Here is a 5,307-nt window from a genome sequence, read left to right as displayed (position 1 = left end):
GTGAGTGCGGCCGGGCCGGGCCCCTCCGCCCCGGGCCCGCCGGGTGCTGTGGGGGCTGGCGCGGGCAGAGCGTGCCTGAGGGGCCCGGGCGGGAGTGGCACTGCCCTTGTTCCCCCCGCCGCTCCCTGGTGCCGTGCTGAGGCTCGGGACACTTGGGTCTCTTAGCACCACACCCCGTTCCTCATTCTGGCTCCCCCCGAAGTGGTGTTTTACCCCGTTTTAAATCCTAAATCCTGCCCTTGAGCGTGGCACTAGCTCACAGCACAAGTCATGCTGGGCTCGGGCATCTGCTTCAGCTGTGCAAAATCGTAGGAGATACTCCTGAGGAAATAAATGATAAAGGGAAAATAGGAGTTTAAAAAAAATTAAAAATATGATCTCAGGAGCATGCAGTCGGTGGGAGAGGTGAGAACCACGGCTTGTGGAAAAAGCCCTGTGTGTCCCTGTTGCTGTGTCCCTAGCTGAGTCCCGGTGAGGATGTGTCTGTTTGGATGTGGTAATTTCTGTGGTAGAGGGAAGTGGTGCGGAGGGTGTGCTAAATCTTGAGGGAAAATGTGTGCTAAATCCTGAGCTTTTTTGAGGTGTTTGTCAAGGAAATACTTGAATTGTCATACTTTGCATGGCAATTGTGAGCCATAAACGACAGGACTGGAGGAAGCAGATCCACTTGAATGGGCCAACATTCATGGGTAGTTATTTGTTATGATAGAGATGAAAATTATAATAGACTTTTCTTGTCGATGTAAAGGATAAGTGGTATTTATTTAATATGTGTTAAAACATATTGGCAAGGATTTGTTTGGGGCTTTTGGAGAAGGGAGGTGCTTTACTAAAAACTTTGATGGGTCTCTCTGTGCATCTTCAGCAATGGAATTTGCAGACAGCACTCTGCACCTGAGAATTGGATCACGGATTGATGTCCCACCCTGATCTAATACATGGTGATCTTTGTTGCCAAAGGCAGTAAGAAAAGTACTGAGGAGTTAAGTGGAGTAACTAAGTGCTTCATGTTTTATGGGGAGCAGTCATTTCTGAAAGTGAGCTGAAAATAAAACCACTTCACTTGTATTTTTTTCTGTTTTGTTCTCACCTTTATGGTAAGAAGAAAAGAGAAGATTTTTTGCAGAAGAGATGAGGCAAAAAAAAGATTATTGTGGGAAAACCTGTTGAGAAAAATGCAAGTAACTGTGAAATCTTTCAAAGCATGGGAAAAGAAAGTTTCTCAAATGTTTCAGATCTTGACACAATATAGACTAATCCTAGTTACAAGATTTGTAAGAGTCATCATTTTTGTATGGAAAACCTCAGCCCTTCAATGATGAATTCAAACTGGGAATAGCCTTGTGCAAATTTATGCTAATTAGAGCCTAAATCTTCCTAGGAGACTAATCTTTGAGAGTTCTGTTTGGATTCTGTGACTCAAAAGGCAAGGTAACACCTCATGTGGCCTAAAGCTTCATCTTATAGTTATTTTTATTACCTTTAATATTTTCTCTTTTTTTGGTAAGACAATACATACACATGTTTATGAGAAAAAACCCATTTAATTAGTTAAAATAGAGTAATGCCTAAGGTGACATTAGCAGTAGTGGTTCAATTGCATGGCAACCACCCATGTATAACCCCTGCCAAGAATTATAAGGTTTTTTCCTACAATTTTGAGTAGACAGCAAGATAACAAAAATCTGCTTATGTTGCATTTTGACAGACATTACTGTTACACAATGCTGTACAGTATATTTCTAGAATGATATAAGTCAAACTTACCAGAACAGAAAAATATCATTATCATGCTTATTTCAGGTAAAGGTGATGGCTCATGTTAACATCTCATCAATTTTAACTATATCCTTCTTTTAGTGCCTGTAACAGCACTGTCTGTACTTCTATGCCCAGTTTTAGCCCTTTCAACTAACAGAACTGTTCCTAAAGTATAGATGGAAGAATTATTCTCTTAATGGTTATGATCATGTTTAATGTTTATTTTCTTTAGCTATATTATATTTTTAGTGGATTTTAAAGTAACTTCCTGTTGATGTAAGCATCACCTTAATATTACTAATGCTGCTTACTAATTACATACATTTTATTGTACAATGCTGAGTAGGTTAAACTTTAAAGGCAAATAATACAAGGATACAAGATTTATGTGTTTGTCAGGAATTTGGGGTATTGTCATTTTTTTAATGAAGGTTTCAAAAAACATAAAAATGCAACTCATGGTGGGGGGTGAGGCAGTAGAATCATAATGTAGTATATGGTAGCATTTAAACTAGGTCTGTGTTTGTTTTATCTTAAACTGGCATCATCAGAACCTGTATTAGAGCAAGCAAAAGGGATTGCAGTCTGAAATTTTGCATTCAGGACATAAATGCAAGTTATATAAGAGCAATATGGAATTTATTTATTTTACTTATATGCCGTATGTGGTGCTGACGAGGGCTTTACCTCGGAAGAACTGGATGAAAATGCTGCTTTCCTTTACTTGCACACCAATTTGTTGCTGCTGTAGGTGTGGATGCTTGTGGCAAAGTATGGAGAGAAGTTTGTTTTAAAAATAGGAAGGCATGACCTTGAACAACAGAAAATGAGAAGGGTCACAGAGGCAGGTGCAGTACCTGAGCCTATTTTAAACCTGTTTTGACTGAGTAGATGTTGGTGGGAGGAGTACCTTTTAAGTTTCTTAGTTTTTGCAACCTTATATTTATGTTTTCACAATTATTTTTAGAGTCATGTATGAACTTCCTTTTTTATTGCAGTAGTCTAAATACAGTGTTTTTCTGAGTAATGCTGTTTTTATGCATTCTGTGTTTTGTATTTGTATGTGTGTTGCTGCAGTTTTTACTGCTATTCTGAATCAGAAGGGTATTTTAGTCTGTTTGTAATACACTGTTAGTCTTTAAATCAGCTGGAGTTAATCACACTTAATTGGTGCTTTTGTCTGAAAATATGCTTTTTGTCCTAAAGAGTTTAGAAAATGAAAATGTGAAAGAACTAAATTTTCTATAGAGTTAGTAGAGATTTATTTTTACCTTCCATCTACTTGAAACAAAACCATCAGTAAATAGTACTGTATTTTCTAGGCTTGTTACAAAGAAAAAAATACCCTCGGCGTGAAAAGAGACATAACTTAGTCTTTCAGTTTTTTTTAAAAAAATTAGACTTTGGGAGTATTTACTACCTGTAAAAGTTCTATTAAGCAACAGCAGTAGAAGCATTTAAGATGTGCATTGAAGAGAAACCTCAGCTAACCCCTCAGTAGACACGTTACCTGGCCTTATAGCCCTGATAATGGTGAGGGTGATCTGAACTGCTTCTGGAATTAGTCTGTATAAAGTTAAGGTTCTTTGGTTTCACATGCTTTAGTGGTTTAGAACATTAATTAGTATAGAATAATATATTAGTATAGAATAGTAGGTATTCTGTATTTATGCATTTTTTTATATTGATCATGGTTTGGGATCTAGTTGCAAACCATTTCTGTTACCAAATAGATACAAAGAGTCCAAAGAGATAGGAATTTAAAAACTAATATGTGTTGCATTTGGATAACCAACTTGGCCCACCTACTAATATTTTCATTTGATAGATGTTTTTCTGGTCATGAAATTATTAATTCCATGCATTTGTTCTGATGTTGTCTCAAGCTATTAATATAAAGAGAAATATTGTATTATGCCTCTTCTTGCAGGTATGTGGGTGGTGTAGGACTGTAAGAGTAATGAGTTTTGAAACAACAGGGAAAATCTGCAGAGTTGTGTATATTCAGTGTTACTGAACATGAGGGGTTGCTCTAAAAGTTGGGATTGTTTTCCTTATTTTACGGTGATGTGATTTATTATAAAACAATTGGATACATGAATACATCTCCATTTTGGCAACCCATGCAATTGAATATTGCTTAATAAATTGCAGTCTCTGGATGTGGAATCTTTGCATGTGGAATGGTAGGGATTATATGAATTTAGCCTTATCTTCACACTGGCATAACTGGCATAGTTGTTAGGAAGTTAAAACCCGTTCAGTGTGGGGTTTGTTTCTGGAGTCCTGGACTGGCACTGAACATTGTTTGTGTGCACTGGAGTGCTTGACTAACAGCCCCAGACCCCACACATCACATGTCTGCTCAGTTTGAGTCAGAGTTCAAAATGGGAAGCACAACTTCTTGAAAATGCACTGTAATCAGCAAAATCAGCATTGTGAAGCTTAGTTAGCAGCTATGTTTGCAAATTTTTCCTGTTGTTTACATTATTCTAGCATACTGTGGGGGTTTTCTTCTATTTAATGAATGTATGAAACTATATGGAATATGAATTCTATTAATATTTTTATAGATGAATATGGATTTATATAATACATTATATTGGTGTAATGTATACCTATTTTATGAGTATGTATATTTAAACAAAGGCAGAATCATTTCAACCAGAAAAATTCTGTCCTGTCCTGCTGGTTTAAAAGCAAAGCAAACTGTTTTGAATGGGATTATGAAGATAGGAAATTCTGGGATTTGGACCTCACAGTGTCAGATAGCAAGAGGAAGCACATATCTTTGATGTCATCTCTCTTTACTAGAGGGCTTAGTGTGTGGTGTTTGATTTTCAGTGTTGGGAGGAATTTGCTCACGCAGAGTTTGGATAATTGGCTTTCAGTCCATATGTACATTGGTTGTATGTCCTTTGAGAGGGAAAGGAGAATGGAGTGACTTTAACTCCAGAGATGTCGCAGAGATTTCTGATGGGAGTTTTGAACTTAAACTCAGAATAAAGAAATTACAGAGGCAATTTAGGTTATCTAAAAGAATAAATTTTACCATATTCATGGGAGTTTATAAAAGATATCCCAACAAGCAAAGTATTATGCTATTGTTGAAAAAGCTTGGGAAGTTAAAGGTTGTCTTGCATAGTTCCTAATATAGTAACAAAATAGGTTTTATAGGTGCTAATCAGAACTATGCTGGTAGTTAAATTTTAAGGGTTTTACTTTAACAGTTGCTCTCTGTTCACCTGACTTAAAACTCTTTCTGCAGTAAGGTTTGACAATAAAAAGATATTCCTTGTGTCTCATTCTTGTTTTCCATTCTTTTCTAGTGCTGTGATGCTGTACCATACTAGTAGTTGTGTAAAGAAGCTTAGGGCAAGCTGTGCATCAGCTTAAATAATTATTCTGTATTTGGTACTGGTGAAATATATTTTCAAAATATTACTAAAATAAGAATCTAGATGACACTTGAAACAGTATTGCTGCCTGCTACAGAAAGGTTCTTGAAACCTAACAGCACAGTTTATACTGCATTATTTTACTTAG

At 36.8% G+C, this 5,307-nt stretch overlaps 1 protein-coding gene across 6 annotated transcripts in view; it reads left to right on the top strand.

Moving 5' to 3' along the window:
• SNX29 (sorting nexin 29) overlaps positions 1-5,307 on the top strand; it is a 102,009-nt gene that overhangs the window by 197 nt on the left and 96,505 nt on the right. Inside the window, exon 1 of one of the 6 annotated variants that reach the window (XM_086853711.1) lies at positions 33-405. The exons of the other annotated variants lie outside the window; for them this stretch is intronic. The gene's annotated coding sequence lies outside the window, so the exon portion shown is untranslated. Of the gene's footprint in view, positions 1-32; positions 406-5,307 lie in introns of those variants that run through there. 6 annotated transcript variants of the gene reach the window in all.

Source organism: Cyanistes caeruleus, chromosome 17 (genome assembly GCF_971803275.1).
Source record: "Cyanistes caeruleus chromosome 17, bCyaCae1.hap1.1, whole genome shotgun sequence".
NCBI lineage: Eukaryota > Metazoa > Chordata > Aves > Passeriformes > Paridae > Cyanistes > Cyanistes caeruleus.
The sequence above is the reverse complement of the archived record's forward strand: the minus strand, read 5'-3'. Positions and strand labels throughout refer to the sequence as shown.